We start from the raw sequence: 18069 nt of genomic DNA on the forward strand, positions 1-18069 counted from the left end.
TAAATTAATTTTAGTAAATATTAACATAGCATCCCAACTTAATCCAGGTGCTGTATAATAGTGGGCAGGATCTAATCCGTATGTTTTAAGACAAACATCTCTAAAATTTTCAAATATGTCCGCTAGTAATAAAACATCCGTTTTAAATAAAGATCGGAATAATCACCCATGTCTTTACAATTGAAATGATTCCATACATCTTGTGCATGAAGGTAATCATTTTCTGTAATGTGACTATCATTTAAAGAACTATAAAATTTATCGCGAGTAGGAAGATGGGTTATTTTTAAAGAATCAAATGAAGTCATATATTCGTATGGATAAACACCTTTTCTTATTAAACGTTTAAAATCTTCTTCATGTGGATATTTTAATTTTAGTTCATTAAATTGTTTAGGTAATAAGTTCTGAGCTAATTTATCAAGACTACTGGACATAAATTTAAAAGAGTCAAGAAATCTTAATTTCAAAATTCTATTATTGATTTGTAAAACTTTAGAAAACGAAATATATTTTTCCTTATTCTCAGGAATAAGTTCAATATCACCTTCATCAAAATTAAGACCATGCACTATAAAATGAGCATCATAATTACTTAAATTATGAAAAAATACTGGAACAAAATTAGGTGCTTTGTATTTCTTTGAGCACAATGCATGAGCAACTCCTTCATAAGCACCAGTGTGGAAATTATATGATATTGTAGTATCTCCGTTTAATTTGTTGCTACAAATATAACATGACTCACTTTGACTAATATTTATTTTATCTTCATCGTTTAATGGTAATGGAGATTTAACAAAAGTATTTTTATTACAAATATTTTCTAAATCTTTTTTTAATTAATTGCATAAATTTTAGTGCGCAATCCTTTCCGGTATACGATCTATATACTGAAAAATTGTCATTATAAGAACATTTGATATAATAGCCAAAACTATACATTTCGTGTTTTTGAATATTAGCAGTTGATGATTGATTTGGGTTATTAAAACAACCCTCTATTGGATTTAAGAATGCTTCAAAGTCAGCATATATTACAAATGGTACTCTTAATTTACGTTCAAAGTTATTGAATGAAATTTGGTTTGATGGGATTAATTCATTAAACCAGTTTCTTTTCCTATCGTTTTCCGATGGCAAACTTGTGCACACGTTAAAACAGTCATTTTCTTGGTGACGTTTTAAATTATCTAATGATGTAAATTTTAATAAACAACCATCACAAATATGAACTGCATGTTCAGAGGTTGATAATTGTTTAGATAATAATCTCGAGAGGTTTTTGATAAAACAATAATGACCTTTGGTACCTTGAGATATGTACAATAAGTTTAAATGAGTCGTTTTTCTATGTTTCGTGAAATGTAATGGTCCTACAATTTTATTAGTTTTGTTTAATGAATCATAATGCAATCCGAAAACATTAATACTCATATTATTTAATTTCTCAAACTTATGAATGTCATTAATTTTAACAGGAAACGAGATATTATCAAAATTTAACTTGTTTTTATGTATTATATAAGATGATACCCTGTTGGAGCTATGAGTAGCTGGATACAATCCTGACAATACTGCCCAACGGAAGCATTCATGATCATTATTTTGAACATTAATAACAGCTTTTTATATTTTATATCTAATGGCAAATCTATATATGAAGATCCACGTAATGGGTTAAATTTGTTAACATTTATGTCCAAGTGATTTATTTTAACTAAACTCCATCCACTACCCTTTTTTCAAAATTTGTCATTTTGTTAGTTATTTCGGTAAATATTGATGGGAAAATAATATCTTTATCATCCCCTTGACAAAAAGATAATTAGATATCTGAAAGTCAAAAGTATTACGTAGATTTTTGTTTCTTGTATAAAGTTAGCATTGAGAATAAAATTAACTTTTACAACAGAGTGTTCAAGGATAGATCGTTCTAGTAGTTTATACATAACGCTTGTAATATTTTTCAAAAATAATTCAGGTGTTTCAAACAAATGGTCTGAAATGAAATTAGATTTCACTCTGTATGTAACAAGTCTATTACCGAAAGCACTATCAATCAATTGAACATTAGAAAAATCATTATCCCTTCTGATTACATTATTTTTATGTGTATTGCTCTTTACGTGGTTGGTCAGATATTTTTTTAACACATGTACTTGATACTGAGGACATTCAATTTTATCATCAAATTCTGTACTTACAGTATTTTTGTTGATGATGATAATGTCGATGGGGCTACAAGGTGAAGCTTTTTCTTCCTCTTTATTTCCTCTTCACTGAGTAACGTCGACGCTGATCTCTTCCTGCTGCCATCTCCTTTCTGAATAGTTCTGAATGACAAAGAAAATAATTAATAACTTTATTAACAAACAAAAACAAAATATTGCAATTGATCTAATATCTAAATACTAACATTTTTGTTATTCACATTGTGAACAATATGCTTTCATGGGTAATACACCATCAATGACGTCTTCATTTCCGATTTTATGTCCATCACATGGAGTGTAATAGGGAGAAATATCAGGGTCTCTTAGCATTGACTCTGGTAAAACATTTTGTATATACCAAAACCTTATAAAATGATGATATTTTTGTAAAATAATATTTTTGCTAAAACCCGCAATCTCACTCTGGGATAAACTACAAATATCAAGCGAGCGGTACATTTTCGTTGTACTCCAATGTTAAAAATATAAACGGAAGAAACACGTGAAATGATTGTGAAAGACGTCCCAACCGTTATAAATACTTGGAATGTATCCCCTCTTCATGGATTTTCAAAACATGTTACAACTAGTCTTAACATAATGAAAAATATTGTACTCACGTTTCGACTTGTGTTTGTTCCATTTTATCACAGAGCTCGTAAAGTTCTTCGTCATATTGCGATGACATCAATTCCATTGATTCGATGTTTTCGACAAGTTCGACGAGTTCCATGTTGTATAAATCACAGCTCAATGCATCCATGATGGGAAATGACTTAGCGATGTGTAGTTTAAAAAAATTAGTTCAGACCTTATATACTACCTAAACAATTTACTTTACAACTCTCTTAAATGTTTATGAAAAAAAGTATTCAATTAGTTTCAAACATGTTTTAACGGTTCCCAATTACCTTACAATCGTAAGCTTGACTTGACTTGACAAATATTAAAAGAATCATAAGTATTTACAATAATTATACTTAGCACTAGCACAAAGAGTTCAAAATGCAAATAGATGAGTAACTTAAAACACTGTTTTTACAATACAATCTAAATTATTAAAATATTTAAGTCTAGCAATCGCAAAAATACAATGATAGGTTTCTTAGAACAAAGTATAATATCTAAATGAAATCAATTATTTTTTTCACACGAAGAACATTTCAAAGTTATTAAGTTATAAAAAAAAAGTTTATGCACTGGCACTACACACTGACACTTTTTTTCATTTGTCTGTATCTATTGTATATTTAACACAATCGTCCTTACTAGCCAACTGTTTAGTAATATTGTATATGGTGTCCTTTACGGTTTGCAGGTTCTTATCACAGTCACTTTCTGCGTAATATTTAAGTCGCACTTCAGCGTGTTTCCACTGTTCCATCGTTGCAATATTTTTTATTTTATTAACGTCGTAAATTTCAATTTTAATCAGGTGTGATGCATGTGTGCCGTCGTCGCTGTTAGATTTGATGTACGAAATGCCACCACCACTCGTCGATCGACCAACACTGGATGACTTTTTCGTATTCGTCTTTTTCTTCTTTGGTTTTCGAAAAAGTCATCGATGTTGTTAAATTCGTTCGATCTTTTATTGGCTATGATCGCCTTTTTGACTTTGGCTGCGAGGGTCCCTTCTTCGTCACTAGGTTCGTCGTTTTCATCAGCGTAATAATAACTCTTGAAAGTATTTTCAGAAAACTGTAATAAAAATTAATAAAAATGTTTTAGTTATCAGTTAAGTAAGTAGTATGTGATAAATACGTATAGGTATGCTAAGTATAAATGTACAAGTTAATAACAATGATAAATTAATAAGAGATCGAAGACAGCTAAAATGTATTAACCTCGTGGACAACACATATAATAAACAATTAATTAAACATCTAGTTGGTTATAACAACGTTAGGTCAAAGTATAAAAAGGTACTTACATTCATTTTTATAACAGTTTCACTATTTTAACACTTCACTATTACACTTAACTGGAGATCTCGCTTGGAACAGAGCACAGAGTGGAATACGATACCATGTGATTTTGAGTCGGTCTTTTATATGGAGAGCGAGTATTGTTTCCTTACAGACAAGACTAAACATGTTTCCAACTTTCACCATAAATTTTATATTGAATAGGTATTATTCGGAAATGGGAATAATAGAGACGAGACCTATTGTTAAAAATAATAGAGAAGTAGTAAATCATTGATAAAATATAGTTACCACCCGTGGCAACAATGAGAGGATGCAAAGGTTTTGTACCTAGAATTTGGGTAATGTATTATGTATGACAAACAATTGATTGATTTATCTTTCACAAACAATGGCCATAATGTGTAAAGGGTCAGTATTGAGTAATTGTAAACGGTTATTAAGTAGAAATACGATACAAAGACCTTAGCGTTTTTCAATAAAAAAAAGGATCGCTGATAGAAAGTAGAAAGACAAAAGCATAAGGAAACAAAGGGAACAGGTCCAAGCTTGAAAATGAGCCGTAGAGCATGAGTAAAGTTAATGCATCACTCCATTCGCGGGTGATATAAATGCAATCCGCGTACGTTGGTAATGAAATCCACGGTAAACTTCGACGTAACATGCGGGCGGTACAAGAGTAATCCGCGGACGGTATCATTGAAAGTCGCGGCCGATAACAATTATAATTCGCGGGCGGTATAATTTTAATTCGCGGGCGGTATAATTTTAATTCGCGGGCGCTATCATTTTAATTCGCGGTCGGTATTATTTTAATTCGCGGTTGATATCATTTTAATTCGCGGTCGGTATTATTTTAATTCGCGGTCGGTATTATTTTAATTCGCGGTTGATATCAATTTAATTCGCGGTTGATATCAATTTAATTCGCGGATAGTATGGTGGCCCGGCCCTGGAGCAGGCCGCGGACCCCCCGTGGCTGGGGGCGCGGGGTGGCTTCGCAGGTGCTCGGGTATCGGTGAATCCCTTACTACTTTCCATGATATCAGCGTTTCCCAGGACAAAAGCAGCCAAGTACTCGGATAGTATTGGTAAACAATCTTCAAAATTGGCTCAATAGTTTCCGGGAATACAACATTATAATATTATAATTATATCAGCTCTGTATTATATATTGTTCCACTGCTGGGCACGGGCTTCCTCAACTACTGAGAGGGGTTAGGCCTTAGTCCACCACGCTGGCCTATTGGGGATTGGTAGACTTCATACACCCTCGGAATTCCTATAGAGAACTTCTTAGGTATGTAGGTTCCCTCACGATGTTTTTCTTCACCGTTAAAGCAATAAAACAAAAAAAACTTTTAAGCTGTAGATAAAGTGTATATGACTTTGATATATCTAAAAATCTGTATTAAAAATACCGTGCAAATGTGCATATACCTACCTAGTGTCATCATCATCAGCCACATTAAGTCCACTGCTAAACATAGGCCTCCCCCAAAGATTTCCAGACGGACCTGTCGAAAGCGGCCTGCATCCAACGTGTACCCTCTGCCTTTATCAAGTCGTCTGTCCACCTAGTATATGCTATCTCATCTCATCTCATTAGCCTACGCCTGTCCACTGCTGAACATGGCCTCCCCTAAAGCGCGCCACGTTGCTCGGTCCTCCGCTCTCCTCATCCAGCGTACATTGAATGAATGAATGAATGTTGTCAGAATGTTTCACATACAGTATATGCTATATGCGAAACATTCTACTGACTTATACATATAGATTACCTAAATACATTCACCCTATCAATAGAATATTCACGGTCTATTGAAGCATCTAAACGTACTTGATTTTCCACTTCGACAAAGCGGCTTAGGAAATGTCGACTTCAGTTAAGAAAAGGTGACATAGGCGGATATTCGGCTTTACTATCGAATCGATATATTGAATGGCAGATTCGGGCGGACCCATCATTGAGTTCGGGTTGCGGGTCGAGAGGGGGAAGTTATCCCAACGGCGCCAGGTTCGATTGATTGTCATCCCAGCAGGTAAGTATTTGTTTAGGACAGATTGCTTGGTAGATACGGACAGGAATATGAACCAACATAGACCAACATTGTATTTGATAAGATTGATTCATTTTTTAATGTTCGAGACATTCTTACTTTGAATTTTATTGAAAAACTATTTTTAGTTTCTAAAACTTGTAAATCTATTATCTTTATGATTAATCGGAGAAAATACTACAAGATCTTACAACATTATTTACCTACGAATAATCACAGGTTTCATTGATTTTATAATTGATTCAAAAACTTAATTAATAATTTTTCATTCTTTTAAATCGAAAAACTGTTTATATCGGCGTGAAACGAATACACTACATCTTACCTATGAATATTAGAAAACGTGCGTTGCTAAAATAAAAGAATATAAATGTACTTGTTGCAATATACAAACCCTTGTTTAAGGTGGTAGCTCAAGGTCCATTTTCATACATTTTGTTTCGGCTTTAATCTGGGTAACTAAACAAGTATTGGCAAGTAAAGAATTTAAATTCACGTCTAGTTAGTGATTAGTTCTCGCAGTTGAAAGAAAAACGTAAAAATAATTAATAATCATGGATATTTCGGCCTTTAAAATTTAATATGACGAAATTTTAAAGGCAGAAATATCCATGATTATTAATTATTTTTACATTTTTCTTCAACTGCGTGAACTAATCACTAACTAGACGTGAATTTAAATTCTTTACTTGCCAATACTTGTTTAGTTACCCAGATTAAAGCCGAAACAAAATGTATGAAAATGGACCTTGAGCTACCACCTTAATAAACGTTTGTACGTGAGCAGTCTATTTCACAAACCAGACAAAAAAACCTGAACCAATTTCCAACATAGCACCTTGTTTTTTGCGTCATAGCGTCGAAAATACTTTATACTACAAATAATACTATATGATGTCTCGTCAGAATTATTCTTTTGTTTTTACAAATAACCTTCAAACTAATCTACGGCCAGACAACATACAAATATCAACCAGTAAATCTCCGCAACGAACCACACACAACAAAACATTTAAAAAAATTGTCTGTAGTGGTTTGTATTGGCGTACCGTTGCAGCTGTGTGTCAGATAAATCATCTAACAAACAACGGCCTTGGCATTATATATCAATTTGTTCTGCGTTTATTATCTTTGCTATTGTATTGATCCAAGTTGAAAAGAAAATTTGACTACCCTCACTCTTATTTTTAGATTCGTAAAGATCATAATTGTGTGTCAAAATATTTTTAATAATAATAATTAATAAACATAGATGCAAATGTTCAAGGCTTGCTATTGTTTGCTTTATACTAAATAGCATAACCTAAAACTTCAGTGAATTTTGTCCCTTTGTCTAGAAATGCGGCCCATTGAAATTCACCACCACTAAACCAATAGTTCAATGCATCAATTTTCGGTGGCAGCTTTGTCGACTCAAAGCAAAGCAGAAATTGGGTGAAGCCAGTCGAAAATCGAGTTCAATAGAACTCAGATGAGGTCCCCATGATTGGATTAGTTGGTTATAGTTGATCGTAGATGTGTGGACGCTAGATATGATATTTAAGGCGATTATTTTGGAGTTTAAATCTGCAATAACCTTGAGGAACTTTAGAATTTTCAAAATACTATTAAAATTCAACATTTTGGTCTTTATCTTATATTTCACTTACAATAGAACTTATTGATACTTACACTAGTTATAGATAATTGTTCTAATTCTGCTAAAGTATTCTATTTAAAACCAAACTGATAGCCAGATCGAAATTGTGAAATGCAAATTAGCATTCCTTCACAAATTTAAGCTTTTTTACAGTAAATTTATTGAAACAGACTTTGAATAGACCCAAATAAAAATAAATTGAAAAACACGTATGAGATGTTATCGAATATGAATCTATTACAAGAGATTTCTTATCAAAAACAGAATATCAAAGTAGACGCGTCATAAGACCCAATATCGCGCGATGTGTAGTTTTTGGCGAATTTTCTATGTCAGCGTGGGTGACAAAGGTGAGCTCGCAATATTTATCGCCCAACTATCCCTAATGTGTCCTTGTCACTGAAGTGACAGGTCACCCTCTGACAAATGTTGACCTCGTTGATACAGAAACAAATCGTTTAGAAGGCTCATTTGGGTTTTCTTCCAATTTTGAACAAATAGCTTATATGGCGAAGAAATTTAAGTGGCAGTGGCGAAGCGTCCATACAACACCATTACTACCGGCTTCCCTTTTTGGTTCATTTACGTTTGTCTTACTTTTTGTTTGCTGTTAAATTGTCCGTAATATTTAAACTAAGGCAATTATTTTTGCCTGAGGTTAACTTTTGAAAAAAATCACGTAGTTGTTTAAGTGGGTAGATTTATTCTGAGACAAAGTCGACTCTATTTGTCCATTATACAGCTGTTATATTACAAAATAATAACAGAGATGTCAATGTACCAATACGTAGTAAACTAGTATAATGGAATATTAATAACTCGGTGTTTCAGTCATGAAAATCGATTCCTACTATAAAAGTCCCTTACACTCAATACGAAGCAACCTTTATTTAAACAAATCTGAATAAAAATATCCGTTATTTCCCATGGGAGCAAATTATCAGGTTAAAAGGCCTATGTGTTTATCCCGGACATTGTCTAACCGTGAGCTAGATTTCATCAAAATCCATTCGGCTCTTTCTGTAATAACTTTTAACAAAAATATTTTCACATACTTTCGCATTTATAAATAAGATTTGTTACAAGTGATTCATCGCCAAGTTTTCATTGGTACATTGGCCCAGATATAGCGTTTAAGAGCTGGAGCGAATCGTCCGCGGTTTGATTACTACGTCAAGCAACACTTTATATAAGTTTTTCTAATATATTTTGTTGATCCCAGGGGCCAAAGAGGGTTCATGTCAGGCAAAATTCGGCAATAAAAACCATAACTTGTGTATGCAACTGGTAAAAATTGTATTGCAATAATCTAATATTATTCTCCGTATACGTAGAAGAAGAAAAACTGACGAACATCCAGAGGCAACCTTTGGGGGAGGCGAACCGGACAACCGCCTCGGGCCATGCGTTTTTTAACGATCAGGGATTTTTTTTGCTCCGCACGCGACGAGGTCCCTTTTTTTTTGCTTTCGCCTTAGGCCTCGGTTGGCGCCGCCACTGCTTTCGCTAGAGCATCGCGTCGTATTTTTTGCTTTCGCCTGTAGCCTCGTATCGTTTTTTTTTTTTGCGCTTTCCCCTGGAACTTCGCGTCGTTTAGGGTCGCCATAGTCAACAGCTATATTTAAACAACGATTAAACCAAAGACATTAAATAAATCTCTCTTTAGATAAAACCAATGGCACTATAAAAGTGAAGTATCTGTACCATGTTTGTGTTGTGTTTATTCCCGATGTCGTACAATGTTTACCTATGAAACACAAACGCCGGCATACGGAGAATAAGAGTAGGTGTTTTTGCTTCTCGATGTACGTATTTACGTAATTTATTCTACGTCTGTTTTCTATAAACGAAGCCAAAATGTTATTTTTATCATGTACAATTTTTCTCTATTTTGTTTCGGAATTTCTTTGCCTTTATACAGGGCCATTTTGAGATTGCGTTACAAAGTGAAACCACATGCGTATCTTCTTGAAAATAACGTATTACAATAAGTTACTCGAAAAGTTGGTAAAATAAAAAGTGTAAGTTTCGAACAATATAAAAAGTAATAAGTAATAAGTTTTTTGCGTAAAATTAAAATTAATAAAAAGTAATTTTAATTTTACGCGCCCTAAGCCACCACTTCTGCTCTAAGAGAATTTCTTGCAGCGACAACATCACACTTTTAGTCAGAAACTACAAGAAAATAAAAAAATAGAAAAGTAAAACCGGGATTTTTGATGATTATATTTTTTATTCATGTATATTTATGACAAAAGGTTACCAGAGGTAACGTCAAGTATATGACTTAATTTATTAATAAAATGTAAAAATAACCCTTAATATGTTTTTACTGTATTCTAAATTGAGCGATGCCTAAATGAGGGTACTCTATAGATATATAACTAAATATTAAAGACAGGTTTAAGGTAGGTCTGATTATGATTGTGATTCTAAACACAAAGCATGGTTTCACGTCAATGATTATATAGGTCTATTAAAAGATGTCATGAATAAGAATGTACAAAAAAAAGGGCTCGCATGCATGAAATAAATACCCGCGAGGTCGAGGAAAATACGGTTGGCTTATAAAAACTTGGGAACAACGTAATATACTGGCTTGTATAAACTTTTTAATTATATTTACAGGCTATGACACTAGCCGTTATTCAATCTGAAATGTACTCTAAATTTTATATAAAATAAATCACAAATTGCAATAAAGCGGATCATAAATTTGCAATCTAGACAAGTATTCCTGCTGGGTGAAAAAAAAGCTTCTGTTAAAATATCCATAGATTGCTCAAATTCGTATTCCAACCGTAATATACATTTTTTTTGCTTTGAATAATGAGACGAGCTTGCCTATCGCCTTATGGTAAGCGATACGAACGCCCATAAACAGTAGAAACACTATCCAATACTATGAATCACACAGTATTATTTGGTATTCCACTGCACTCGCCATCCTGAGACGTGAGATATTAAGTCTCATTATGTCCAGTAGTTAAACTGGCTATAATGTCCTTCAAACCGGAATATAACAGTGACTACATACTCACACAGACATTACAGTGCTGCTTGGCGGCAGAAATAAACATTGCGGTGGTACTTACCCAGGCGGACTCTCACATATGAGAGCTACCACCATTCTTTTTTGAAAGTTCCCACTTGTTTAGCAGTATGGTAAAAACAACGGGAAATTAATTTTTCTTGATAAATCTTGCCGACTGATTCCTGGAAATACACATCAGGAAAAATTTAAAATACTCAATTATCGACCAAACGAGAATTGTGACGAATTTAAGTCCATCATTATTATACCTGTGGGAACATCCACTTGTTAGGGTCAGCGTAGAGCATGACATTAAGCGACTTCATCAATAAGTAGGGGAGACCGAGGGGTTTTGAAACAGAGGTGAGTTGAAACAGTCCCGATTTCTCGGAACCTAAAAACGTTACCGACCTGGCAAAGTCGTTTTTCAACCACCTCGCGCCACCCGCTATCGCGTCAGCTCGCGCCGGTGGCGTCAGTCGTGCGGTTGTGTAGTTCTGAGTGACATGTGCCGAAAATCGCAAAAAGTAAGTATTTCACGATTTTTTACTATGCTCGTACTTTCATAGTGGTTTTGTATTTTGGGTTGAGTTATATACGTTTTAACAACTCATTATCTATAGATTCATGAAATATAATTGGTAAATTTGATTCCTGTGTATATACTGCTTGATCGTGATTTGAATAAAAATTGGGAGGTTTTTTCTCACTGAGGTGATTTGAAACAGACTGTTTCAACTCTCCTCGTTTTCAATTTCATATCTGATTATAGCTAAGAAATAAAAAGTGCAAAGATTAAAGGATTTTATTGTTGCTTTAATGTGTTTATTTGTATCAGCATGCCTACTGATAAACGAAAGACCGACAGAGGTAAGGCGAGTCGCGAGATTTACGATCTCGCTGCTGAAGAAGTCACTTTACGACACAAAAGTCTCCGTGAAGCGACTTCGAGTTACAACCTGAACCACACCTCCCTCTACAGATATATAAAAAAAAAGACTGCTTATGAAGCTGACGAAACTGTGGGTGCTCCAACGATTGGATACCCCGAGAAAACTGTTTTTACTGCTTCAGAGGAGAAGATACTCTGTGACTATCTTTTAAACTGCGCTGCTGCTAATTTTTGCCTGAGTAATAAGGAAACCAGAACTTTTGTCTATAAGTTGGCTGTGGAATATAATAAAAACATTCCGTCTTCTTGGACACAGAATCAAATGGCTGGAGAGGTTTGGCTCCTCCAAGAAAAGGAACTCAAACAAATAGACGCAAAGGGAAATCTGCTATCTTAACTGACACTCCCGTAAAAGATGAACTAGCTGCAATCGAAGCAGCTAGAACGGCTAAGGAAAAAGTGAAGAAACCTAACTTTGAAGAAACTAAAGCAAGAAAAAGATCAAAACCAGGGAGTAAAACTAAAAAGGTTAAGGTTGTCAAGAAAAAGAGAGGAAACAAAGACAGTGATGAAGCAGAAGAGGAATCCTTCTGCATTTGCTGTATTGAGCCATATTCAAATAGCAGATCCAAAGAAAAGTGGGTTCAATGTTTGGAATGCCAAAACTGGGCTCATGAAGCTTGTACTGGTGGAGAATTTTTTTACGTTTGCCACAACTGCTTGTCTGATTAATTAGTTTCCAATTTGTCTTTGACATTTTTTACATTATTGTTATTTAAATATTTGATAGTTCTGATTGTAATACTTAAAAAACAACTGATTGTTAATACTGATACTGATAGATAAAAATGTAAAACATTTTGTTGATTCGACTGATCATAATTGATGTTACGCATAGGATGTCATGTTACTTTTTAGTAATTTAGGAGTTTATTATTTGTATTAGACCTACTTGACTGATATGTCATTAAAACATTATTAAAAAAGGTCGTTAATTACTTGAAAAGTTTAATTTTAATTAAAACCTTTAAATCAGATCATCATTTTTTATTTTGCAGCTCCTATTACTCCCCAAAATCATAATGTTTCAACTCTCCTCGGCCTCTGTTTCATCTTATCTCGGTATGAGGGGAGTTGAAACAAGTTGACTTGTAACGGTTAAGTCGATTTTTCACCACAATTTTTAACGCTTACAGTTTCTTTATGCTAGCCATTCGCAAGTGTATAGAATAACCTATCGTTTGGTACTAGTACCATAAGATTTCTGATAATAGTATGAGTTATATCAAACAAAACGTGAAAATTGTTTCAACTCCCCTCGGTCTCCCCTAGAATAGGGGAGACCGAGGGGAGTTTGTTTGATATAACTCATATTCAAATAGACCGCTATTTGAATATGAGTTATATCAAACAAAACGTGAAAATTGTTTCAACTCCCCTAGAATAGGCTAAATATTGGATTTTATTCTTATTTTGAAATTAATGCAAAAATGGACGTAGACGATTTGACATGTAAACATTCCCAATGTCTTTAGGAATCCAAATCAAATCTGCCTTCTAAAATGCTTTTCTGGGATTTCAGTCTCTGACATATGCCAGATAGAACCTATACGAAATTTTGTTTAACCTGAAACTTAAACTCAGTACCTGCCAGTCCGCAGGACATATACTGCCAAGCGAACAAGGATCCAATAATGCAGTATAATCTCTACTATTATACAAAGCTGTTGAGAACCTATGTTTTTTCTTTGAACGCACTAATCTCAGGAACTACTTGTTCGAATTGAAAAATTCTTTCAATGTTGGATAGCCTATTTATCGAAGGCTATAAGCTATAAATATATAATAAAATAATACTAGACTTGTATTATAAACTACAGATTGCTGAGTACGCAATCGCAATTATCTCTATTATTCAGAGGGTTTAAAAAAGCTTTATTCTCATGCCTTAAAGGTGAGTATCCACTAACTCATCACTCACCGTAATGTGCCATTGTCTGTTTTATTGTTCATTTTGACGTTCGTTCTTTATTTAACTCCGATAACCATTCGTAACATCAGAAACGAAGCGTCTCTTATAAACGACTTCACCGGTGTTTTTAATGTTGCTATTTTTCAATCGAATTCCTTAATCCCGTTAGAGTGTTTAAATGAACACAAATTACGAAATCAATAGGGTTCTGCGGAACTAAAAATGTTTGTAAATAAGTATGTAATGGATTATTTCAATCTGTTTGGAACAACAAATACTTAATTTGTTCTTTGTCTACAAGTTACCATATAAGACTCTCCATCATCGATTTTATGTGTTTTTATACTAATAATAGTTTTTACTCGCGGCGTCTGTGGGAAAATTTTCCAGGATTAAAGTCCTGCGATATATTTTCCCGGAATTAAACTCTTCTATGTCTCTTTCAAGATCTCATACTATATCCTTGCCAAATATTATAGGAACCCAGATTTTAGTAGTTTTTGAGTTTATCGCGATCTGGCAGACGCGGCGGAGAACATACTATTATAAAATTTCTTCTTCCTCTTCAGGCTTTTGTAGCCCAGAATATAGGTCTCTCCCAAAGATTTCCATACCTTTACGAGGCCCTCTGCCCGCCTCGTAGGAGGACGTCCAACGCTGCACTTGCCAGTACGTGGTTTCCACTCAAGAACTTTTCTTCCCCATCTTATAACATTTTAATCTCGGATGTATTTATTTTAAAAATTACCTTCGTCACATCTCGTAAATCTCGAAAAATTACTTATAAAATAGTTATATAAGTAAATTTAATTGTTATTTAGAAAATATAATAATAATTATTCCTATACATTGTTTTGACGTAAAGATATCTATCTACGATTATATATGAATGACATTTAACCGGATAGCGGCACCATACACAAGGTGTTAAAATTCCCCATAGTGGCCACGTAAGTGTGTCAGCCTGTTTAAATCCGGTTCTAACAGGCCGGCATAATTATGTTGATTGTCGAGGATGTGAAAAAACGAGATTGTGACGATATACGTGTTATGCTTTATACAATCACGCTTTAATCCTCGAAGGTGACGGCAGAAGGGCAACCAGGCATCCACTTTTCGCTTGTCAAAATGACCCTGTATTTTAGCGAAGTAAATCTAAAACGAGAGAACAGTATCCGAAATTTAAAGTGTATGGGCAAATTGTATCTCCGCTATGCTTTAATTAAAACTTGAAAATGTCTTGTACAGTTTAAGATCACCCGGGCTGGGGTTAAATGGACCAAATTGATTGCTCTGAAAAGTTTCATTTATATCTTGAGAGTTTAATTTGCTTTTACAGCGGAGATGTATTTTATATTCATGGCTTTCATTTGTTTTTATGAGATTGTTATAAAATATTATTCTAACAGCTAATATTACAGCTATATTTTATTTTTATAACATAAATTGGACTGCTACGGTGGTGTAGATTTATTGCGCTCGCAGTATGTTACCTCGTTGACGTCCTGAGTTTGAATCTCGGGTCGGGAAAAGTGATGTTGGGTTTATTGCTCAATACCAGAATTTGTGCCTGATATGGCGATAGGCCCCATTATATCTTAAGATGGAATGCACATCGCGAAATCTAGGTGCCTTAGTTGCGCCTCTGTCTATCCCGTCGGAGATAAAGGCGTGAGTATATTGAGTTGTATCCACAAAACTTACGCTTATTGGACTCTATTCTTATTTTCATTCCTTGGTGGCAAGCTTATCAAAATGGATACAAGCTCTTGAACAATTTAGAAGGGATAATTTTAGCCGGAGGAATTAGTTTAAAGCCCTAGTATATTTCTTAGATGTCTTAACAAAGACACTGAAACATAGCCCAAATTAAAGAAATTCAAAACAGTCCCTAAACATTTAATTTTGTTTGCATGAAAAGTGGCCGACGTTAATTAAAGTCGTAAGGTTATTAATGTTTACCTTGGAGATAAAGGCGTGAGTATATGGTATCCAAATAGCTTACTTACTTTTTGGACTCTATTCTTATTTTCATTCCTTGGTGGCAAGCTTATCAAAATGAATACGAGCTCTTGAACAATTTAGAAGCGATAATTTTATCCGGAGGAATTAGTTTAAAGCCCTAGTATATTTCTTAGATGTCTTAACAAAGACACTGAAACATAGCCCAAATTAAAGAAATTCAAAACAGTCCCTAAACATTTAATTTTGTTTGCATGAAAAGTGGCCGACGTTAATTAAAGTCGTAAGGTTATTAATGTTTACCTTGGAGATAAAGGCGTGAGTATATGGTATCCAAATAGCTTACTTACTTTTTGGACTCTATTCTTATTTTCATTCCTTGGTGGCAAGCTTATCAAAATGAATACGAGCTCTTGAACAATTTAGAAGCGATAATTTTATCCGGAGGAATTAGTTTAAAGCCCTAGTATATTTCTTAGATGTCTTAACAAAGACACTGAAACATAGCCCAAATTAAAGAAATTCAAAACAGTCCCTAAACATTTAATTTTGTTTGCATGAAAAGTGGCCGACGTTAATTAAAGTCGTAAGGTTATTAATGTTTACCTTGGAGATAACATTAATTGTACTGTAACGTTGGAGTTCTTAAATCCTTATTACCTAGATTGCGTAATATAAATGTTTAATGATTTCTAAAGGTGTATCCAGATCTGGCGAATACGCTGCGAATGTGCCGCTTGCGAGCTGCGTGCCCATTGCTCGTGTGGGGTTACTGCAAACGTTCGGTGCGCATTCTCTGTGCAAGTCACGGTAGGCTTGCATCGTGCACGCGTGCAGTGCGTATGCAGCTCACACGCACTTAGCTTCTTTCGTATTTAAACAATGAGCCTCAGTTGCGAACTTGCTTCCGACGATGACGGAATACAGCCTGCAGCATCGGCTATTTAATTATTTAAAAAAAAGGAAAAAATTACGACATTGGAGACGCAGAGGTTGCTTTACCTATTGTGCAGAGTGTGTGCTGCACACGGGCGCAGTGTGTTAGGGGGCGACGAGAGTCGCTCGCGACACTGGCGCTCTCAAATAAACTGCGCCCGTGCTAAGGCCGGCAAGCGGCTTCTTTACTTTACACAATAACTTTTGATTTAATATTAGTATCAGATTTATTAAATGTTACATTGTGTCCTAGGATGCGCGAAGGAATTGATTGCACATGGGCGGCGCGACGCATGAGCTAGAGCCGCCTCTGCGTTGGCGGCAGATTCCGTTTTTTAAAATAAGACAAAAAAAAGTACGAGAGTTCAAAGTTATGTTTACGCGAATGTTATACATTGAAATAAAACTATTTACGGATTTTACGGCGGTTATTTATTTTATTATTTTCTCTCGACGTTTAGAACAATTTGCAGCCTTCAAAGTCATGGGGAGGACTATCCGAACGGAATAGATACTATCAACGTTATTTCATAAAATATCCTTTGAATACATAATACATATTTTGCAATAATATCTAATTATTCATTTAAATTCTTATTGAAAAAAAATTACGTGCCTTTTTCTATCTCTATTGTGAAGTTTTGCTATTGAGGGAAGTGGACAATTAATATATCCAACTCCTCTCTTTCTATTTGATTAATTTCGTTACGGGATAAAGACAGATTTATGTTCCCCGAGACTCGCCGCTTCATCGCTCGCTGTCATAAAATGCGTGCCACTAATCCTGGCTTAAAGGTGTAGCAGTAGTGGGTGTGAGGGCGAGAAGTCTATCCACCTTTATTGATTTCTGAAGCTTGAAATAACCTATTTTTTATTTATCATTTCAAAACTAATGCTATAAAAATGTATTCAGAAGATTCGGAGGTAAGTACATATAAATAACCAGGTAAGAAGAAAAAATACTAATAATCCGTATTTTTTTACGGGCATGTAAAGTGACCTGTGCACCTGATGGTAAGCAGATTTGGGTCCAATAAAATGTGGATTAACAAAAGATGATTACCCCTCGACAGTTGACACAATAATGCCGGTATTTTGAATCCGGATATACACAGGCAGATACCGGAACGCGACACACGTGGGCTACTATGGTGGGTCTAACACCTGGTGTACCTTGGTACCTATCTGGGCGGGTATAAAATATATCCTGCCACCAGTCGTATGTGGAAAGACCTTTTTTAATGACAATTTTATAATGTACCTTCTAATTGATTACAAATCGATAGTATATTGAATGTATAGTTCAAAACGTACTTTTGTTTGAGACACTATCAAAATCATTTTGCAGATTAATTTCGTATACACGAGACCAGTCTATTCTAATTAATTTCCAGTTTGAGCTATCGATAGCAAATTAAATTTATAATTAA

The 18069-nt window shown here is 34.5% G+C and overlaps 1 long non-coding RNA gene across 1 annotated transcript; it reads left to right on the plus strand.

Annotated features, from left to right (window-relative positions):
* The first annotated feature begins 11298 nt into the window (after positions 1 to 11298).
* Positions 11299 to 12343, plus strand: LOC115452349. Its single transcript, XR_003939477.2, has 2 exons — positions 11299 to 11404; positions 11716 to 12343. It is a non-coding gene; the product is annotated as an uncharacterized LOC115452349 (long non-coding RNA).
* Positions 12344 to 18069: the final 5726 nt, after the last annotated feature.

Source organism: Manduca sexta, chromosome 9, assembly GCF_014839805.1.
Source record: "Manduca sexta isolate Smith_Timp_Sample1 chromosome 9, JHU_Msex_v1.0, whole genome shotgun sequence".
Classification (NCBI taxonomy): domain Eukaryota; kingdom Metazoa; phylum Arthropoda; class Insecta; order Lepidoptera; family Sphingidae; genus Manduca; species Manduca sexta.